We start from the raw sequence: 24,531 nt of genomic DNA on the forward strand, positions 1-24,531 counted from the left end.
CATCCTGTTATAAAATTGAGTGCGGAACTTCCAATTGCCACAGGAGTGTTGTGCGCAGACACTCCTGTGGATGGAATTACCTTTTTTACGGATGGATCTGGGAACACAGGCAAGGCGGGCCTTGTCTGGTATTCTGATGGCAAGTGGGAATCTATGCTAGTACAACAAAAGGGTTCACCTCAGGTGGTAGAATTACGAGCTGTATTAAAAATATTTCAGAATTTTCCCATTCCCTTTAATTTGATTACTGATTCAGCATATATAGCTGGCATTATAAAGCAATTGGATAGATCTGTTATAGAGCATATATGTAATCAGTGTGTTTTTGAATTGCTGCGAGCTCTGTGGCAAGAAATTCAAATCCGAACTGCATTGTTTTATGTTTTACATGTAAGAAATCATACTAATTTGCCTGGGTTTATTGCAGAAGGCAATGCTCGAGTGGACTCTTTGGTTTTTCATCCTAAAACAACACTTTGTACCAGAGTGGAAGCAATAGCACAATTGCTTATCAAAGTACATAAAAGGATTACAGACATTACCGGACTAGACTCAGATGCTATCTATTTACCTATCAGAAAGGAATATCTACAGTGGTTAACAAATCAGTCAACTCTTTTTCAAATGGCCTTACAGGACTTTACTGGACAATTGTTAACACATTTGCCAAGAGATAAAAAGCTACAGTTTATTTGAAAACAGGATTGGGAAGAAAAACCTATCAGATCAGAGATACCTGTGACTGGACTAACTGTTTTTACTGATGCAGGAAAGCGATCACATTCAGCAGTTATTACCTGGCAAGAGGATGGACAATGGAAACATTGTAAATTCTCAGGACAAACTGAGGACTCATTGCAGACACTTGAATTTTTTGCGATATATCAGGTTTTTGTGAAATGGAAGGATTTACCTGTCAATATTGTAACAGACTCTCTTTATGCAGCAGGCATTGTAAATCGAATTGAAAAAGCTTTTATACGACCAATAAGAAATATGCGACTTTACACCATTTTGCTACAGTTGCATCAAGCAATAAACCTCAGAGAGATACCTTATTTTGTCACCCACATTCGTAGTCATCAGTTTGATCAAGGCTTGAGCATTGGAAATAATAAAGCAGACACACTTGTGTCCTATACGCAAATATCACCAAATTTATTTGAACAAGTACACCTATCCCATCAATTCTTTCATCAATCTGCGAAAATGTTAGCGAAACAATTTCACCTCACCATGGCACAAGCACGTGAATTAGTTAGTGTTTGTCCTAGTTGTCAGAAAATTGGCATGGGAATTGGAATAGGGGTAAATCCTCGAGAGTTGAGTGCGTTGCAACTGTGGCAAATGGACGTTACTCACATTGCAGAATTTGGAAGGCTCAAATATGTTCATGTATCTGTTGATACGTTTTCACATATAATATGGGCAACAGCACAAACTGGGGAAACAAGTCGTCATGTCAAATGACATTTACTTGCTTGCTTTACAAGTCTTGGGGTTCCACAACAACTTAAGACTGATAATGGACCAGCATACTGTTCATAAATTTTTCGTCAATTTTGTCAACTATGGGATATTATACATGTCACCAGGATTCCTCATTCGCCTACGGGTCAGGCGATTGTGGAACGTGCTCATAGTACATTGAAACAGCTTCTGCAAAAACAAAAAGGGGGAGAGGAGACTGAACCTTCTGAGAGACTTGCAAAAGCTGTTTATGTACTCAACCATTTAACTTTAGCAGGAGATAAGGAGCGACCCCCAGTTGTAATACATTGGGAGGCAGTTCGACAGGGAGCAAGCTATGTGAAAAACAAAGGCAAAGTGTGGTATAGGGAACCAGGTACTAACGAGTGGTTAGGACCAGGGGAACTATTACTAATGGGTCGAGGTTATGCTTCTGTCTCTACAGGCACAGGAGTACGGTGGTTTCCGGTCAAGTGTATTAAACCATATGTGGAGGTGGGATTTAGATCCGGAGATCCGACAGAGAGTAGCAGAAGACAACAGGGCAATCAGGGATGCAGCAGGAAATAATTGGCTCAACAAAATCCTGCAAGAATTAGGTGGATTGTCTCTAAAAGGATGGTTAGCCACATTATTAGAGGGAATAGTTTATGTAGTTGTGATTATAGTTATCATAGGGATCTGCGTGGGTTGTGTTAAGACAATCATTGAGAATAGTATATGGAAGCAGTGAGATAATAAATCTAACTACTTCCAAAGGGGGAAATTGATACCGGATGGTTTAGCAACGGTTTAGCAAGAGTAGGCCTCAGAGTAGGTTCTAAAAGGCCTGATCTGTGTTACCTTTAAACAGAATCAGCTTTCCTGTCAGTAATTTTCCTTTCAGCTAGAATAATAGAGAATAACAGTATGTTCTGAAGTAAACTGCATGTTTTGTAGATAGAGTCTGCTTATGGGAATGTTTATAATAGGCATTATCCTACTTGTGTTACCCTGTTTGTTTGCATGTTTGCAGAAAACTGTGCAACGAATGGTCAATACAACCTTTGTGGCTCAACAACAGAGAGCAGGATTTATGGGTAACCAAGGCTGGGATTCTCTGACTGGGCTCTGCGAGACACAGGGAACCAGGTTTGAGTAAGAAACAAAAACACAGAATTAAGATTCTTGGGGAGGGGGAAGGATTCCCAGACGTAATTCCTGTCAACTACCAATCTCACATTTTACATCGCCCTCTTTATTCTTTAAATCATTTTGCCCGGGGAGACCAAGAGCGTGCCCCAATTGAGCGACATTGGGGTCCAGAGGTGCCAGAAGTGGGCCCCCCAGTCAAGGTTCGGTTCCCTGGGGCAGCGGAGTGGGAAACAGGTTGGGAGCTGCTACATCACGGGAGGGGGTATGCCGCCATCAAACGGGATGATGTTATACAGTGGGTCCCTACACGCTGTTTGCGCCCTGATTTAAAACAAAATCCTAACCCGAAGTAATATGTACGCTGTCCGAGCTTTATGTTTTGCAGGAATACCTGTGGGGGAAGCCGAAACAGCACCAGCCTCGACCTTCAGACGTGAGGAGTCATGACAGTACAGAGAGTCTGGTAAAGCGGCGGGGCACCAAGAAAGATGAGGAACGGCGGCCGTTGCTGAGTGAAACAAAAGCTTTAAACAATGCGCTCATGATTAGCTTGCTTTTGCTTTGCATCTCAGGAGTTGCAGGGGAATCTTACTGGAGAACCTGGGCTAGGGATGTTGTATCCGCCAGCTACGCTTACGCTTTGACGCAAGGCTCCAGAATCAGCGATACGCTTTACTTCGCATGACTTGAAGCATGGGGAGGGGGAAATGTAGGTAGATTAGGGTACGGCGACCGGAAAATCTCGGGCTGTAACGGAAGGTGGGCGTGGCGAAAGGAGCAGGATGTGTCATTATCGTGCGAGTTCGTACGGGACAAGACGACTATAGAAGGCTGTTGCGCAGTTAAATAAACGCCATTTGTTGCATCCTCACATTGGTGTCAGTGCTCAATGGCCCTGGGGTGCGGATAGCCTCAGGCCAGCCAGCAACCGAACGGAGCTTGCTGCAGACAAGTGGCAACACCAAAACAGGGTAAGACTGGCAGTAGTTTTCCACTTCTGGATCTGAAAATAAAATGAAAAGTCAAGTAACTGAACTTTATTTCAGAAAAAAAAAACCCTGCAATTTGAAGTCCTGTTTATTGTTACTACCTTTTGCTTGACTACATTTTGCCCTGGGGATATACACAGGTCAAATAGTTGCATTAATGCAATTCAGACAGGCTTTTTGAAATTAATCCCCCACACTTTGCAACACCCAGGGAGACTTCTGTCTTCTGTGGTCATTTGGAAGTCATTAGTCAAGCTAAACAGCCATGAAAAGCATCGATGGGACAGGATAGTAAAGCAGACACAAAAAAATCCTTATTATCCGGGATATGTTAACTATGTGTTTAACATGGAGCTAGTGTTATATCAACTTTAAAGCAAGATGGCTTGACAGACATTGATATAGTTGGAACTGTATTATCATAGTCAAATGCAAATTGAGGATAATAGCTGGCAAATCTGAGAATAGACTTCATTAGCTTTCCAGGCATGTGCTTGCATCTGAACAGCATATTCCCATATTCATTTTGATCTAAAGTAGCTAAATTGTTTAAAAAAATAAACAACTCATTACAGTACTGAGTTTCTTGATTGAACTGTGAGGCCTAAGTCACTATTTTCACAACTTATATCTGCCAGGAAGGCCAAATCAAATTTAATTGTAAATTAGAGCTAAAAGAAGTACATGTTCTGTATAGTTCTCCTTGCATTTTTCAGAATATAAGACAGCATGTAATAACATGATGTCTGAGCAAAACCTAATATTTCTAGTGCCTTGTAGGAATTATTTTCTTCTTTCTTTATCTAAATAATTAGACTGGGTGGAGAATGCTGACATGTGCCAGGCATAAAAACTTAAGTCCTTAAGTTTTTATTATTAGTATTTGCATTACTAGAGTGCCTAAGAAGATCAAAAACAAATAGCGTTCTACATGAGGTAGTCTTATACCAGAGTGGAAACAAGATTATTTAAAAGCAAATTTAAAGTCACTTTCAAAATGAACAGCTGTAAAGAAAGTTGGGGGAGAAAACAAAAGGACCCAACTTAAAACTCATTGTAGGCAAAGAGCTATGCATGAAAATGCCAGATTTTCAGACGAGTTCCATCTGCAGAATGCCACCTTTGGTTTACAATACAAAGCAATCAATATTCTTGGGTCTTGAACACTTCTGATAATCTGTTTCCTTCGGTCAGGTATTTCCTCCTGTCTGTTTTGATCATGTCAGAGCAAACAGGGCAGGGAATCCTTCTGCCTACGATCTGCGTCATTGTCCCTGACAAAGCAATGGTGACAACAGCATGATGTCAGCTAATTCCCTAAAGATAATGCATGGTGAGCACAATCATTATAAAGCAAGAAGAGAAAGAATATAAAGGGTTATTTAATCACTGGCAGTAAATGTGTCCTGCACAATGGTCTACACTACAGAAATAAGACAAAAATTCTCTTATCTATACAGACCATAAATCTTGCATTTCTTCTAAGAATCACCCACTTTTTAATTAAGCGAGGAACCAAAAAATGGTCCAATAAAGTACAGACTACCTCCAGAATGAAGGAGGCTTGCCTGAGTCTCCAAACACACCTCACTTAGCTCTTCCCACGTATAATCCTATACATTCCCTAACCGTAATCTCTTATGTCTTTGTCACTCTCCTTAAATGCAGTCACACCGCTCACAAAAGAATCACCTCTGCCTATCTGTTGCCATAATTCATGCACTAGGAAGCAGGAGCACAAAACCAACAGACTTTCACAAGCTGCTTAAAATTGCTGATAGAAGAAGCAGGAATCAGAGGCTGGCTTTGAGGAGCTGGCTAGGCAGGCTGGCTTAGAAACTTACTGTTTCTAGAGAGTAATAGAAAACCTTCAGTTCAGTGAGTGTTTTTCCTATCCCAAATTTTCAGTGGAATAAGACACTGTGTATTTTAGCTGTCCTTTCTTTGTGATGCATGTTGAAAACAATTCCTTTCATCCTTGTGGCCGGGCTTTTAAAATATTTTTTGTCTTTCAGAGATCAATGTGTAAATAAATAATGTTTAATTTACATCCTTGTTCATTTTAGGCTCCTTGTTGCATCAACAGTTATCTAGTCTAATTCGTAAATGCAATATAAGTCATTCCAGACATGTAAATAGCAGATTGTGTCAACAATAAATCAAGTCCCAAGATACAAAACCCACATTCACAGGAGGTATAAAAGTCATCCCATAACTGTTTAGAGTCATGGTATGGGGTTCTTCGTGAGCCACAGGACTCTCAAGAAAGCAAAGTGGAAGTCTAATGGTTCAAAAGCTAGCTGTTAGTTTGCTGTTTGGAAAATACTGAAGAGAATGTGACTGCTTTAAAATATCCAAACTGTTTACACCTTGTGAGCTGTCATTCAAAGGTACTGTCAAACATCAGCAGAATATTTTTCTTGCTATATCAAATATTCAGAAAAAATCTTTTTCCTTGCCAAATGTAATTTTTGAGTACCTTTCTTTGAACAGTATATGTGAATATTGTCCTTGATAAGATTTGATTATTTAATAAAGGTAGGGGGTTATAGCTGATTAAATAGATGTTCTATTAAATAGACATCAAAGAAGGCTGATGGGGATAACATTCTTGGCAGCAAGAACTTACATATCATTAATAAGGTATTGGAGTGAAGAATTTGGTAACTTGGATGTCAGAACAGCTTAAGGGAAGAAATATGGGATTCCTTTGGAACACATTATTTGTTAACTCCTAGATGATCACCTAGATACAGTAAAATGATGCAAGCATGACCTGATCTGTCTTCTGTAGCAACTTTAGGGGAGTCTTCTGTGTGTTCAGATGGAAACACTGGGACAGGGTTTTAGTGAAGCAAAATTATTGAGTAGCACTGCTGCTGCATTTGGGTATGGAATTAGAGGAAGGTTGTTCTGTTCCAGGTGAGCTCAGCCTTTAACATCGACACATATTGTTTGTTTTTGCAACCAGTTTTGCTCAGCTGAACCAGCGTCGGTTTTTTGGTAGAGGTTTTTTTTAGATCTCCAGGAGAGCATTCTAGCCCCTCCTTCCAGAGGAAATCAACACTAGTAACACTTAACTGAAAAGGACATTGTGCAATTCAGTTTACTACTGTTTGTAAGATGATTTAAAACCCTCAAAAGGAAGCTGCAATCAAAGTACAAAGAAGATGTTACTATTTGTAAGGAAATCATTTGAATACTATTTAAGAACGTGTATTATTTAATTTTTTAATCAGAAAATACAGATGAAGAAACTCACTGATCATAGCATGAAAAGTGTAATACCTATCCACAGGGATGAGGATGAAGCTTTGAAGTTGCTGTCACAATTATACAAAACACTCTTCAGTACCTCTGCAAAGTTGCACAAAAGATGAGGCTGAAAATGCTTTCATATAGATAATGTTTCTTCTGATAGAAATTAGTACTTTGTAGATGGTGTCAATAAGACATAAATACAGCCTCTTGAGTCACACAAACATATAGGAGAAAATTACAGATAACTGAGACCTCCAGGGAAAGGTCTACATCCAATATTTTTATAGCATTGTTGATGCACTGCAGCCATCTTTTCTCCAAACAGTCATTTTCTTTTGCTATTAAGAGCCGTGGGGGGCACATGGCAATTCTCTCTCACTCCTGCTTGGTTGGGACAATCAGGGATTCCTTCAGCAGACCCACAGGCTTTGAACTGCCCACACCAGCTGAACTTTTCTTTTTATGGCTTTCTAATGCTCCTATTAGGTTAGAAGCAAGCAATGCGAAACAGATTCAACTAGCGAGGGGCCGCATGAGAGGTGAACACACACCACCAGCCCTCACAGCTCAGGGGTGACTTCAGCTGCTGTCTTTGCAAACCATATTTTCCACCCCAGGCGTTGGATCTGTGTGAGCAGGAGGAAAAACTTACTCTGTGATAGCTAATGAGTCACTTGCATGGTTATGGTTTTGGAAAAACGATATCAATCAGACATATCTGTAGCAGAGCTGCTTTCCTCGAGCATCCTGCTCATTCCTTGGCTTAACACATTTAAACACACCGATTATGGCTCAGTTTGGGAGAGAAGGTGTTTGCATATTTATTGCTGGTTTCTTTGTTCTTCTCTGCTAGGTTTTTATGATGCATTAAAGAGGTGTTGTGAGTTAACCCCAGCCGGCAGCTCAGCCCCACGCAGCGGCTCGCTCACTCCCCCACAGTGGTGTGGGGGAGAGAATCAGAAGTGTAGAAGTGAGAAAACTCGTGGGTTGACTTAAAGACAGATTAATAGTTAAAGCAAAAGCTGTGCACGCAAGCAAAGCAAAATAAGGAATTAATTCACTACTTCGCATTGTCAGGCAGGGGTTAAGCCATTTCTAGAAAGCAGGGCTCCATCACACATAACGGTTACTTGGGAAGACAAACACCATGAATCTGAACATCCCCCTGATCCTTCTTCTTTCCTCCAGCTTTATAGGCTGAGCATGATGTCATATGGTATGGAATATCCCTTTGGTCAGATGAGGTCAGCTGTCCTGGCTGTGTCCCCTCCCAGCCTCTCGCTCACCCCCAGCCTACTCGCTGGTGAGGCTGCATGAAATACAGAAAAGTCCTTGACACTGTGTATACACAGCATCACAGGAGCTGCTATGAAGAAAATAACTCTGTCACAGCCAAAACCCATGCAAGATGCAGGCGGCAATAATTCATCAAACACTTTTGGCACAGACAGGCACAGAACTAAGTTTGTATGAACTGAAGCTGCAAGAAGGCAGAAGCCATGACCACCAGCTGGGAAAGGCAGGACAGAATGTGGAAAGACTTTGTTTCCAGCCATGTCATCAATCCCAGTCATGTCCTTAACTTTCTAAAGGATTTAATCATTATTGTCATTTGGCCTAGGCTTTCACCAGTCCCAGCTGTCCACACCGTAAGACATATATTACCCAAACAACCACAACAGAATCTCTGCAAGTAGGTGTCAATACTTGTAGAGTTGAAGTCACACCCATAAAAGACAAAAGAACAAGTCTTGCTTGTCTTTATCAAAGAAATGTGAATTTGCGAGGCTTCTTTTAATTTTTCCCAAGATTTTTATCTTTATTTTTGAAAAACCCTTTAAAAAAATGGGCTGCTCGTATTTCAGTTCAACGCTAGTATCAGCCTCTAGCAGCATTCACAGAAATCACAGTCTAGACTTTCAAAAGTAGGTAAGTGAAATGAGAAGCACAGGTTACACTAACTTTTAGCTCTACCTCTGTTTCTGAAGCACTTAAATACTTCTGAAGATCTCACATGAATATTTTTCCCATCTGTCATTCCCTTCCGAAGTATTGCATGGGATGGAGTCCCACCAAAGGCCTCAGCCTTACATATATATGGGAGCTGAGGGTGTCAAGTTTTTTATATGTAGACATGACATAGAGATTTAACTATCCTTTTAGCATCAACTGGCACTGCACCTGGATCAATAATAAAGTGGCTTATGGTAGCATTAGAAAACTTTTCCTGAAATGCCCATGCTATACCTGGTCAGTGCATAGAGGCAGCACTCAGGTGGCAATGTGCCCTTCTGTCCTTCTTTCCTTCTCTAGTGGCAAGCAAAATATCTAAAACAGCAAAGGACTGACTGGTGTAAATGAATAAGTGGTGAATTTTACTGGGAGCACAGTGGGAGCTGGGCTGGGACTCCAGGCACAGTGCAAGCTCTTTGCAGGGTAGGGCAGTGGCAAGGGACATACATAGTTCCTTGTCCTTGTGCTTTGATCCAAAATCTCTGACATATGAGCCCACTGCCACAGATTCAGAAAATTCAGAAAATTTCTTCAAAATAACACTAAAACAAAGACCAAATGATCTGTCAAACCATTGTCAGCCAAGAACTGTTCTAGCCATCTATTTCCTCCATTAAGGATTTTGAATTTTTTCTTTATTGTGTGTTGCATACCCTTTAACTTCCATCTATCAATGTTACTGAAATAATTAGAGGTTTTCTGAATAGCCCAAAGGAGGAAAAGTGCCTTTCTATAGCTGTATCTTTTGAAATCTAAATTTAGAGAGGGCTTCATGACATAGTTTCAGCTTTGGCCCTGAACTTTAATTATGGTTACAGCTGTTGGTTTTCGCAGCAGAAAAGAGGAAAGTCATAAACTAGTGGGAAGATAATGGTTTCTTTTTCTTTAGAAAACACAAATATAGACTCTGTAAGTTTTATTTTATTTTTAAATGGAGAGGTCTTTCTCAGTATGTTAATAGGTCTAAGGGTTATCATTTGTATAATGACATTATGGCCTCAACAAATGTGCACTTTAATTGTAGCTCACGTCTTCTATTCACAAACAATTGTGACTGATTACTCTGATGTGCAATGCATGGCAGTTCATTAAAAAAAAAAAAATAGAATCAGTAAAAATATAAAGCATGGAGAAAACAAAAGTAACAGAAATTGAATATGCATATAGCTATTTTTCCAAACTCAATGCAAAACCATTCATATCATTTAAAAGCATTCAGAAATGAGGTCAGTTTCTGGCAGATCATGTAGTTCTGACTTCAGTGAACCACTGTTCTGTGACCAGCTCCGTATGTGTCATCCTTCTGCTGTGTAATTTTGTTTTCAAAGTCTAAAGATATCATTAAAGTGATATGTCTGCAGCCCAGTATAAAAGACCGAACACTTTGCAGCTGAAAAAAAACACAACTCACAAATTTGTTAGCCATTAAAGATACACAGAACAGAATTGCTTTGTGATTACTGTTTAATCATCAGAAACATCTTGTTTATTCCTTGAGAGAAGAAAACTTCCAAGAAGACAAGAAAAATATTATTGCAGACATAGAGCTTCAGGTGTCCCTAACGCTTACCAACAGCCTTCAAGTTTTCTACACTTTTCTCTTTTCTTACTAGCCTCCTCATTCAAACACTTTGCCTCCTAATTTTGTAAGAGAAGGCAAGGTCTAACACAATGGCTTTCACATCGTTGTCTTAAAGCAACAGCAAGAAGCACTTAAGCTAAATATGTAAGCCAAAACACCTTGCTGTATGATAGAAATCTATTAAATAGTTGATGCAAAGCCAGCATTACTTGGATGTTTAAGGGAGCTTCATAGAAGAGGGAGGTAACAAAAATAACTTGGTTGTGAAGCCTGAATTTCCTAAAATAAGTGTGTCAGCTCTCTGAGATATTTTTTCTCTTTGGTATGTTATGTCTTTCTGAACATAAAGACTACTTGGCTAATACTCAAACACTTTTAAAATAATAAGGGAGAGTGGAAATATTTCTGAAAAGAAATAGCTTCCAAAATTTTTTTGTTATCAAATCTAACAACAAATTGTTGTCAAGTAACAGCAAGAAAATTAAGTATTTTTAGAAATTTAGGGCCCAGTTTATTTGAACAGTACTATAATCTTATAAATTTTGAGTTCAGTTTAAATCACTCATCTTTGTGAATTACCAAAAAAAAAAGTAAATTCTTATTCTTACAGGAGCAATGGAAAAAATATCTTTGATACTGTCTTTGATACTAACTTCAAATAACCTAATGGAATGAACAAATTCAATCAAGTTTCAATCAAAATGTTGGCATCCAGATCTAACTAGTTGAGGGAACATGATAAATAAAGGCCATCAAGTGATCATCCAGAAGACAATTTTATCCTTGCCTATAATTCGAATAGGAAAACCTCTTTGAGACTTTCACGTCTTTCATGACTATCTTAAATAAATTTAGAATATATTTACTTGGTTTTGTAGGGCTAAATACTGGAGAATCTAAAGATCACAGTTCCAAAATGAAACACATTTTGAAACCCAGAGATTTCCCTTCACCTGTAAACTGCAATTTAGAAATTATCTAAATTCCACACTAGCAATTTCTTTATGTGTCTTCCTTGCATAGGGACATACTACAAGAGTCAAATCAACAACTGATCATTCATCTACAGCATCTTCTTTGTACAGCACGTACAATGGAGTCTATACCACTTACACTGGAGATAAACTCTAGACTTTTTGTAGAACATACACAGCATAAATCGTTTTGATCTGTCAGGCATACTTTAAAAAACACTTAAAATACTTCATTTACTATTACAAGTGACTTTTAGTTTTTCATGTAGCCACAGAAAAAACAAATTAATTTGAATTAGTGAAATGAACTCCAGAAATACAGATCCTAAAGGGTCAACACGGAACTACCTTTTATCGCAGTTAGGTGGTAGATTTCACCTCTCCCAACTTTATAGGAATTTCTTTCGTCTACAGTTTCCCATGTTAGAGAAACAGCTTTTAAAGTTTTGAAGAAACTGTCTTCATCTTCCAGTTTAGGCTCAGCTTCTGCAGGTGTATTAAGGGTTCTTAAATGCTGTGACAAAGAGCTGCAAAACCCAATACCAAATCTGTGCATCAGATCCCAATGGCCTAGCGATGTATGAGTTGTTTCATCATGTGAGCTAGTACTCATAAGTATTTTATCTTTACCAGTGCTCATCATTACCAGCTCATCAAGTCATAACTCACTACAACGTAATTCTTACCAAGGAATTATCTAAGGGCATTCTTACCAAGGAATTATCTAAGGGCCTCTGTTTTAAACCATAATGCCAGATGCACTGAAATATCCCCTGTCTTCTCTCCTTCCATGGGCTATACTGTAAACTTGAACAATTATATTAGGAAATGTTTTATGGTTTGTCTGTTTATGTACCAAAAATGTCTGCAATGTTAACTGCATTCAGAGGTAGGGTTGTGTATATTGGACCTCTACAATTTAGCTAAACATTCAAGGCAATGAGGGCAACTGCACTGCAGGTGGGTCTATTTCTTTTCATTTGCTACAGCAGGAGCCTAGCTTTGATTAAGACAATTAATTCTCATGTATCTGAAGTTAGGTAAAGCAATCTCACTTTATATTAGGTGGTCCCTATAGATACCAATAACAAATACTTAAATTTACAGAATAGAAAAAAATAATTTCTGTATTACATTTCAAGCTTGCAGAGTAATGTATTGATAATAAAGTAAAATTCTAATATATGAGTAATTGTAAGAAAAAGACAGATACTAATGTATGGGAACCTGACACTAAAACACTAGTGTCAAAGAGCTTCTTTGTAAAATAGGAAATGTTACATAGGAACTCACCATATGTGTTGAAACAGCAAGTATCAAGTCATATAGTACTGCTGTTGTGTTTGAAGGGAAGTTCAGTCCCGTGTCGTGTATATACTCAGATATTATATCAAAAAAAGGGCGCTTCTGAGGTGACAGTGTTTACTGAATGACCAAATTGTTTAGGGCAATAAAGGAGAGCGTTGACTGTGCAGACATTATGATATTGAGTGACAGGAAGATAAAGTGACAGGGCAAGTTTAGTGTAGATGAAGAGGAAACTAGGGGAAAAAAAAATAAAAAATCTTTATGTACATAGGAGTGAGCTCTGAGCTGGCTAATATCTCTTAAAACAAAAACTTTGGGTTATAACAGATAGTTCTGTGAAAAAAAATGCTTCAATGCCAAGTAGAATTCAGAAAAGGAATCTGAAAATGGGAATTATTAAGAAAGGATTAGAAAACAGAAGAGAGATTATTATACCACTGTATAAATTAATGTTCCAGCCACATCACGAATGCATTTTGTGCTGGTGGCCCAGGCTGAAAAAGAGCGTAGAAGGACTGGTAAAGGTGCAGAGAAGAGGATCAAACATATACGTGGTTCAAAGCAGGACAAGCAAGTAAATATATCACTTTGCCTATGAGGAACAACTGGACTAGAGCTCCCCCGTTTTCCAAAAGTGAAAATAGAAAGGGATATGACTGAAGTCTAAAAAATCATGAGCAGTCTAAGTGAACAGATAACAGTGTTTCTTTGTCTTTTTCAGTACATCAGAAGAAACTACATGTAGCAGATTCAAAAGAAAAAACACTCTGATCTTCACATGATTAACTCTTAAGCTACGGAGATCCTTGCTGCAAGATGTTGAAATTTAGAAAAATAAAATCATCTGGATAAATCCATTAATAAAATCAGTTTAGAGCTATTGATATTATTTATTCTTAAATGTTATTTCTGTGTTTCTGGCATTCTCTGAACTAAAAAACACTGAAGACTGAAGAATATCATAGGACAACATTGCTATACCTTTGTTCTTATCCTCTTAGCTAGGCGCAATCCAACTGCAAATAAAACAGTGGTAAATGGATCTTTGCTCTGATCCAACGGAGAACTACGCTCTGAAAGGCAGGCACGTTGAGACATACCTTGTGGATTAGCAGCTCAAACAGTAAGGTGTTTTGGGACCCAGCTGCTTTGCACAAGGAAGTTTTGAAGCTGCTAAGTGTTCAGCGATTTTCACAGCAGCTCCTTGGCCATCCTGGAGCCATCCAACAGTATCAGGTGTTCAGAGCTCAATTCATTGGCTGCACAGAAAGATGGGACCAAAGTGTTAAACTAGTATCTGCATCAGATGTTGAAGCTAGTGGACACTCTCATGCACAGGTTTCCCCATGGCCTGGGCCATGGAGAAGGCAGGTAGCTACTTCTGGACTTTCCGAAATTTGTGGCTTGTCTTCACATTCAAATGTAGACGCAGTTAATCGATATAATCCAGATTTGTGATGACAGATACTGCCATATTTAAAATGGAGATGAAGGTATTATGTTTCCTAGCTTACAGTCAGAGAAAAGGAGGGTCTTTAACTGCTCCGGGAAGCTGAGAGAACATTTTGGGAGAAACATTACCCTGTTCTTACTGTCCTCCTGCAGTACCCTCTGTTGGCTACTCTCATAAACAGAACACCAACTAAAGAAATACAACTGCTCTTAAGTTCTTGTATGGAATTTGCCCATTTTTATCTGGTCATATTTAGCAAACTATCAAACAAGCTTTACAAAAGCCGGATAATCAGTGTATTTAAAAAGAAAAAAAACACCTGAGGCACAGTTCGTTCTTCAAAACATCTCTCTCTATTAACCAGCATAGCTTTGTTCCTCTTGAGTCCAGCTGAGCCAGTTGTTTCCTGTCTAAGAGCTGCATTCTTACAGATACAATGTCCTCATGCCAGTGGCAGCAGTTGCATTAGCAATGAATGAATTTTACAAGGGCAGAAATTACCTGGCAGCCAAAGCTACCAAGAACTCTGGAAGCTGAGTTTTGGGCAAGGAGTTTTGCAGCTAATCTCTAACAGGAGCTATCAATGGCACTGTTCAGAGGACCAAATATGGCATCCCTACCACAACCAGACTCACTATCATAATAAGCCAAGTCCTCATTCAGTAGTCTGAGACATTACAGCTTCTCTGTGAAACAAAAGAACATGTTTTCCTCTGTCATTTACTATAGATTTCTTTACTTTTAAATAACATTAATTGAAAAGTATAACCAAATACCTCTTTCGTTGGATCTAAAAGCTTCAGTGTTTTAAAAAGGCCTTTACAATCCGAGCTGTTTAGAAATCCCCATGTGGCATGGAAGTGGTTGATCTCACAAGACAATTTTTTTTAAAATATATGTTATATATTTCACAAAAGTTTTTCAGGTGCACAACAGATATTCTGGAAAAAAAACCTAAATTTTCAGAGAACCCAATAGTTAGATGATTAAAGCCACAGAACTCCACAGATCAGGTAAAAACTAACAAAAAAAAATATTATCCTGGAGTTCACTGTCTTGCTCATAGCCTTGTACTCTTGTCAGAAAATATTTTTAAATTATTCCATTCTGTATTGAAACAAATGCCAAAACGTTGGTTGGGAGGGTCTTGTTTTGGTTTTTTAAAGCCGAGAGTCCATATCTTCTTCTTAGTCCAAATTATAGCCAAACACTTCAGGGTTCCTTAGACATTTACTTTCCTGCTGAACCTCACTTTACTAAATGAACCTTTGTAAGACTGAAGTAAGTCATATATGAGATGGAGGCCCATTTACACTTTGCTTCAAACAGTTTTTTAAATAAGGACATGAACAATCAGGGGCTTCGTATCAACGTGAGGTAAGTTTCACACCAGGTCTTGCTCTCCAGGAGCTTTTTTAGTCACTTCACTCTTGTTTCATCCATTGGCTCAATATAGCTCATGTTTATTCATATTCCAGGCCTGCTACTCAGAGTCTATATTTTCACAGAATCACAGTATTACAGAATGGTTGGGGTTGGAAGGCACCTCTGCAGATCATCTAGTCCAACCCCCTATAGGGGGTTCACCTACAGCATGTTGCACAGCGTATATTTTGTTTTACAGGTGCTATGAGGAGGCTTTATAAGGAATTTTAGCAAGATATAGCCACAGGCGATGGAGATTAGAGTATTCATTTTAGTATTCATAAAGAGACCCCGACTTTATGAAGCCCCCTGTACTGACAAAGTAGAAGAGAATAAAGGGTTATTTACATGTGAAGTACTTTTCTGTGAATCTTGATATAAGATAAATGTGGAAACTGGAATGTTGTTTTCATTTTTGCATGAGCACCAAGTTTACAGGTAGGCAGGTGAAAGATAGCAGATAAATTGGAATCTATATGTGGCTGGCTGATTGACCCATGCAGAATTATAAGAATTGTAATGAAGCAACAAACTGATAAATCTGGCTGGTTTGAAAACTGAAGTAATTAATCTACACATTAAGTATAATTATCCATATTTTCCTCTTGCTAGCAAGTCTCACAGGAAAACAGCAACACTCTATGTTGAAGATAAGTAGATACTTACGTGTAAAAAGCCAGACAGTAATAACTAAGAGACTAATTTACCTATTCGATATGTCACTAAGCATTTCTTACAACATTTCCGCCTGTGATTCAGTGTATAAAAAACCCTGAATAACTGTTGCAAATGGCTTTGAACATACTGCTTGTACAAGTTCTAAATTTCTATAAGATTTTTAGTTGCAAATTATTAGAATTATTCAGTAATGTCAATGACAGACCTGCAAACATGTATCCTTACTTTTGACAAACTCTACTAATGTTCTATATGCTATTTTAAATATTCTCTCTCATTTTTATTTCATATTCTTGACTTTTCTTTTACTGTAATGGTCTCTCTTCAGCCAATAGAAATAATTTTATTTTTTTCTGAGTGGGTTTAAAATGTCAAGTAGCATTTGCTTTAAGACATTTTTGTTATCTCTTAGTTAAAAGTACATTTGCAGTAATTATTTGAAAAAATGTATATATTTCATGACTACTTCTAATTTCCTGACCTTCTGAGTGACCAAACAAGTGTAATTTATGGATTTATAAATGGTAATGCATGTTTTAGGGACAATAACACAATATACAAAAAAAATAGCATATGGTATTATAATTATGATATGTCTGTATGTACTGACCTTATACATCTTGTTATAATTATTTATCAGTGAAATGTGGATATTCTTAAGGGAGAACACTTTTATTTCATTTCCATTTCACTCTGATGTAAATTCACTGGGATAAGATGTAAGCTTATAATGAGTTGATCTTTGAAAGTACTGAAAGACAGTTTAAACTGTAATATTTCTCTTCTATAGAAATCCAGAAAATGTTTGCCTAATTTATTAATATTTTCAAAGGAACACTCTGAAATGAATGGAAAAATCACAGACCTCCTATATTCGCATATACTAAAGGTGTTATTTTATCACTTACTTACCCTCAGATACTTTGTAATGGCAAGCTGGGCCAAACAAATAGGTTAACCAAATAAAAAACAGAGAACCTCTTCTATTTTAAAGCTATCATATAATTGAAATGAATTATCTTTATTCTTAGTTCAAGACAGTTTTGGAAATATTTATTAAAAAGGCAGTGTAGTAAGACTTCTTTTGAAATGCATTAACAGAAAAACAAATCTTTAATGCATGAAAAGTACTTATTCCAGTAGCAGTGTTTCTCTGACTTCGAGTAAATAACTGTAAGTAGATAAAAAAGAATAATTATACATCAAATTAACCACTAAAGAAATGTATGCAGACTTGTGTGCATTAAAGATATTTTCAGTTGCTGTTTTAAGTAACTATAACACTTTTAACAGTCTTCATCTTAGCTTTTTAAATACCTTCAAAAGTCTAATACATCCTAAATTTCTTCAGTCAAATATTTTTTAAAATATACTTTTACATAATACTGATATGTATGGTTACTAATATTCCTCAGTTATGCTAAATATCTGACTCAGCTTTTCACCAAAATTTCACTTTTTTAATATCATCAGCTAAGAAATATTTGTAATTAAAACACAACAACATATTTTCAAGAATAATGAAATACTACTAACAAGGATCTTCAGATAACATTTCTAAATACTTACAAAAATGTAAAAAATATTGATAATTCATGTAGCTACAGCATGGGATTCTAAACATGTCTACCATTTTTTTAACCAGTCTTCGGAAAGAAATACTTTGAGGTTTTATTCAGATATGGAAACCAATTGGTGAACCAATATGATTACATTTCATTAGTTCTAAAATGACACAATTTTCAGAATAGAAGAGCAACACAATGTTGTACAGGAAAAGTCTATGTTTTCTTTTCAGTAGAATGTAAATTATATCTAGCTTGAGAAATAAACAGACATACCAGAAAATATTTTAGAAACTAAAATATTATATTTAAAATTAAATATCTCTAGTTTCGTAACTGAAACCTGGTATTTGCAAATTTAAATAATTCAAAATAGTTTCAGTTTTAAAACATTGCTTATTATTACCCAGTCTATTATTTTCTATTCAGTCATAATCAAAAATGTTCCTTGTCTCTATAAGCAAATTTGTTTTCTTAGTAAAGAACAAAGCACAGTACCCAAACTAGTATTTTGCAAAGGAACGAACAACTGTATTAATTTAGCTTTTACTCAGTCCTTATCTTTAGCTTACCTCAGAAATGAGTTCTCCAGCATACGTTCTTCTCAGATGTTTTTGCAGCACATTTCTGCTCTGCCAAGACCATGCATACATATGCTTTCACTTTATTTATATCGTTCATATGGAAATACATTATGTTAAAGAGCCTCAGCACCACAGTCTAAGAAAACTGAGGATAGCAGTGAGCATATCATGTTCTTGAAGAGCTTCAAAAAGCATAAGTTATGAAGTAAGCACTGTCTTGAACCTGAATTCAGCTAAGTAAAGATGAAAGCTTGTCAAAAAGTTGAAATGATACCCTAACAAATTGACAAAATTAATATATTATTATAAGTCATGAATAGTTTAGCCACAAAATTAGATGGGCAGATATGCTGTTGTTTTCTCTTTAATCAAATTTAAAAGTCTCTCTATTGCAGGCACAGAGTACAGATGTGTAATCATATTTCCATAAATAATTATTTAAATGATAATCTAAACATTCAACTACTGTTAATATTTAAGATACGTTCATTTATGTTGTGCTACAGTGTAAAACAAAAAATATAAATGCTGCCACAGGTAATTATTAGTGGCTTTGCTGTCAGTTAGTCAAATCAACTAAAAGACCAATTACTCTGATGATACACAGGTTGAAAGGCTGGTTAAAGTAGAGTTCATTGTTGACATTAGGTCATGTTTGGCAAGTTCTGATTATACAGCAGTGGGGTTTTTTTCCCTATGAATTATTATAATGAGAATATTTTGCATTTGAATTCACATACAGTAACTTGTTCTCAACTTCAATCTCTTAATCTTGCTTAAACCCTTAAAACTTGCGCAGCACACTTTTCATAATGCAAGTTATGCATTATATTTCTTACTGGAAAAAAGAAGGTTTAAATAAAGACACAGATAACAACACAAAATATTTCTGCAAATTCCTTTTCTTTCATACACATCTATAGAGATCTGAGTACGTCACGTAAGAAATTCTGCCTCCAAAAGACGGTAAATTGCTCTTGAAACTTCTACATATAGATTACAGTCATATCCACCTCATGGAAGACGTTTACCCTTAGACACATCAATTCTGAGGTGATTTTTCAGATGAGTGTAAGCAGTCTAGAAGGACATATCAGTCAGATGAAAAGTCTGCTATTTGTCAATTCACTTTCAGAGAACAGTGACTATAGCGTTGATTACTTTCAAAGACCTACAATACCTTACTTCTTTACTTCTATTAAAAAAATATTTTGACACACAAATCGTAGATCTATGGAAGCAAGTTAAAGAAGGACGGCAAGGTTTCTAAAAATATCTCCCCAATCTCTCTGAAGACTATTTTTAATTTGTTCACATGTTTGTGCACACTAAGTAGCACAAAACCAGAGTACCTTAAGAAATCTCAGCCTTTACTCTTCACTGTTCAAAAGTTTTTTTCAACAAATAATGCTACTTTGCTTCTTTAGTCATTATGTAATTTTGCTACTACATATTGCTGAGAAGAAATACTAGACTAGCTGCTGAAATGTTGAGAGAAAAGACATCTAGTTTTTTTGAACCAAATTCAAGTATTAAGCACCACAATGCTGTGTTCTTACTCGGGGTCCTACATCCATCATTGTGTCTCTCCTTACATACAAATAGCCTTATAAATTAGTTCATATTTATTAATTTTTTTCCTGTTGTAAAAATTAAGACATATGAATTACATAGTCTTATTACATATTGCTAACTGGTAAGAAGAAAAATAAACCAAATTCTTCTTAATACAATGAGATTCTGCATCTACTAAACAAGAAGTAATGACTGAGTGAATTCCACAAACACTTCAAAGAGTCAAAATATCACAGAAACTATATGGAAAAAAAATAAAGCAACTCATGCATTCATAAGTAAATCAGGCAGAGACACTTTGGCTCCTGTTTAGATGCCATGTATGTAAATAAAGAACGAAAAACTTGTAAAGGAGGAATCTTGTTGTACATAATAATTGGCAAAATTACCAATTCTTTTATTGTTGACTGCAAGTACTTGCAGTTTCCCTTGTCCATTACTGAGCTCCTGAACTGTAAATGAAGAGCTTTATTATTTAGCTGCATTATTAGCTAATTTTAGTACCTTAAAATAGTTTTAAGCACCTGATATGTTAATGTATTTGTCTTATAGTGCACCTTACTACTGGTTTTCTTGAAACTGAAAATTATTTCATCAAAATGTGAGCAGACTGTAATATAAATCTCAAATTGTCTTAATTCATAATGAAACTTCATTCTCAATGATGGAGCACTGTATGAACTGATTTAACTTAGAATACAAGCTTAGATTAACTACTACTTGCATCTGGAAATGGCAGATTTTACTTTTTTTAATTTGTTACATTAGAATTATTTACATGAATCAGATGGTAAAAGTAGAAGACATCGCTGAGGTGTACTTCCACCTTGGTGGAAGATGAAGATTATTGTTTCAAGCTGCTTCTCTGTACTAATAACAAAAAGATCACTTTTAAATCTTGTCTTTTATTTCACATTTCATCTTCAGAAACTGTTAGTCATGTAATTTATTTAAAGGGGGAAGAAACTTAAACCATGACACCTTAATTAACACACGGGTCTTGTTCTGCTTTGTATCACTCTTAAACATAAAATGTTAACATTCTACATCACTTTCCAACTAAAAAAAGGAAATACAAGGTATGTCTCTTTATAGCAATCCTTATCACAAGTATTCTTTATGAGGTGAAATTGTATAAAATATAATTGCAGAAGAATTTTTTTAAAATAAATATGTAAGGTCTATCAACTAACATGAAAGGGAAAATATTTTTTTTTTAAATTCTACAGCCACTTGATCTGGGGTTAGCATATCTTAGGCAACACTGTATTTCCTTAGACTGCAGACCCTCAGGAGGGTTAAACAAATATTCTTTTTACTGTTTCAGGATACAGTCTCTCCCGGGAAAAAAATTACTGAGCCTTTTTCTCCTAACATTTTATACCAAAAAAAATAATTGGCAAATAAGAAGAATTTAAATTCTAAGAAATGAGTAGTAATGAACTGATAACTAAAATATTGCTTAAAGGTTCAAATACACAAAGATGGTAATAATAGTACTATTCTGTTAAGCTATGTATACTTCATCGAAGCCAGCGGAAAGGAAAACATACCATATCACCACCATACCGCAGGCATTTTCATACAACCTACTGCAAATTCAAAGCTTTCTACGACTGTGTCCAATAAAACAGCCACAACTATTTTTAAATACATCAGGAGTACGTGACCCCATAAGTAGCAACTTCCCTTTCTTGATGGAGTGCGCATCTCACTTTTGTAAGTGTCAACGGTTTCTGGCTGGCTGGCTAGAGACCACGGCATACTCTGCTTTTCTCCCAAAAAGGCCATGTCATTCTCATACAACTTAATCAGTGGCTACATACAGGAAAGCAACACTGCAGCCTTTCTGATCATTTTAATGAGGACCCCTGGCTATTCAGTCATTGAAATGTAATTGACTTGCTCTTCTCTTATTTTCATAATAGACACTCCAACCTAGACCACATTTATTTCGCTATAAGAAATGTCAAGAAAGATTGGAAGTTTTCTGAGTGTCCCCATTAAAACTGAAAACATGCCACCCTGTCTTTTGCATTAGCTGCAATCATTTTGTATAGAACTCATTATGCAGATAGAAGATGCAAATGTTTCATCTCTCTCACATCTAACCAAACTACAAGTGCCAAGAAAATAAGCATGAGAAAAATAATTTTCTCTTTCTATGTATGTGCATGTGCCTGTGGTGTTTGCATTGTGTCACAATGCCAATACCCATGTCTGCGTGTACACGTGTGCTTATATATAACACACACGTAACTCAAAGTCCTAAGGTTTTATTTCAGGTAAAATCAAAAGATTGTTTGGCACACATCACTACAGTCAAGGAAGAGCATTTTTCTCAACTGAAACAACTCTACATAATAATAACTATTACTTTAAAATCAAACGAGGAGCAGAAACCATTCAAATGTGAAGATATCTTCATGCACGGGAATGCATTTAGTGTTGTTTTTTAACTAGAATAATGAGCGTTTGCATGTCAAATGTGTTATTTTCAATAAGTCCTAGTCACTTACTATGACCACCCAGTTCACTAAATAAAATATCAGGTAAAGAACTGAGTCTACTGCACGCTAAGTTCTGCTCATATCTGGCTAGACTGTGATGCTGATTTCCCAGCTGAACACAGTATTACGTAGGATATCTAGCATGAAAAGTAATTCATTGTTGACTTAACTGTGCAATTTGCAGTGCAAAACAGAAGATATCTCTTCCTATCAATTATTAACACGCATAGCATCTCACTGATCCCACCAGTAAATACTATCCCTATTACTAATCACTTTTTAGTATTTTAAAGACATGACTACACAGGTGTCATTACTTAACATGTTACTAATCACTCGAAATCAAACCCTCACATCTCTCATGATTTTCCAATCAGGTTTTCAGCCATCTATATTCAAAAAAACTTTGTATTTTGAATTAATCATGACATAGGCTTAACAATTAAAAGATCAGAAACATAATTGCTACAAGATCTGGTATTTTTAATCTGCATTTGGATAGGGAAAGTGGATTGATTTTTCCAAGACAGGCAATTCTGATGTATTGTATGGTATGGCAGAGGGGATAGAAAAATCATACTTTACCTTGAAGCAACTGCATACTGAAATAATAGAAAGGGGTGGCAAAACAGATATTTTAAGTCAATATTTAATGTCATACATTATAATTTTTCCTCACAAGAGTCCTGACAATTGCCTTACCCATTTTTAGCATAAAAATGTGAAAGTATCATTCTTTCTGGCATATTTACACAGTTTACATTTGATGTCTCTACATGCAGGGCTTGAGATGGAGCGTTTCTGGGCCCTATTTTAACGGGGTGCTGTGCATCAACCAACCCCAGCCCCAGAGCAACAGGGCCAGGTCCTTCCCGTCTGCTCCACGCTGTCTTCTCCTACAACTCAAAGATGTTGCTACACATCACCTTCAGGAAAAAAGACTTCTAAGCATCATGCAAGCTCTCTTTGCATGTACAGCCTCTCACCTAGCCATGGCTCCCGCGCTCTCGCACAGATTACCCTGGGCCTGGCAGGAATCATCAGTGTACAAGAGGGAAGGGAAGAACCCCTAGGCTTCCTCTGGATCAACATCAGTGCATGCGTTCATGATACTTTGGCAGCATATGGGTGTACCTCACGGAGTACTTTATGCATAGCAGCAGCATTTAGACTCCAGCAAATAAAGGTTTCAGTAATGTAAGCACGTACAAATACCGTTTTAATCATTTTAATACACATGGGTAATGTTATATAATTTAAATGTCTAAAACTGGAACTATTGAAGTGACTTTTATTTACTTTTTTGCTGAAGCTGTTTTAAAGATTTTACATGAAAAGCCTCTAGATAATGAGATTTCCACCAGAACTTTTTTTAATGGAAATCATGAAAAACTTTTTTCAGTCTTCTAATGAGAATTTAATCTTTAAATTGGAATTGTAAATAAATAAATAAATAAATCTTTGTTTCTAGCCTAGCTCCATGTTCAATAAGCACTTTAACAAATGTAATTCTTAAAGAGCAATCAAGATCTGTCACACAAACTAACAAAAAGTAAAAAATTCGTAGTTAGTTTCACACATAATCTCCCACACTTTATCACACACCTCCTTAAAAGTGAAAATATTTCATAAGGAAAACTAAAAGGACTTCTTTTTGATAGCTGCTTAGCTGCCTGATGTCTGCCAGGTGCCACCATGTGAGATGAAATACAGCCAGCAGTGAACACTTGAACTCTGTTGTGCCACCCTTACCGCTCATGGTCCATGTCAGGGCAGCCAATGTGTCTGACTTCCCTGGCTCTCTGACTACTGCATGGCCCTTCAGCCATCCAGGTAAAGGAATCCAACTTTTTCCTCCTTCTTCTTACAATCCCCTTTAAGATACCATTATTTCTCTTTTTCCATAAATTCTCACCCTGGTTCTCATCTGTGAATTGGTTAACCATACCCTCCCCTCTGGCCAGGGAAATACACCTGTTTCCCCCAGGCAGTCCACCCAGGAAGAGGCAG

Source organism: Nyctibius grandis, chromosome 1 (assembly GCF_013368605.1).
Source record: "Nyctibius grandis isolate bNycGra1 chromosome 1, bNycGra1.pri, whole genome shotgun sequence".
Lineage (NCBI taxonomy): Eukaryota > Metazoa > Chordata > Aves > Nyctibiiformes > Nyctibiidae > Nyctibius > Nyctibius grandis.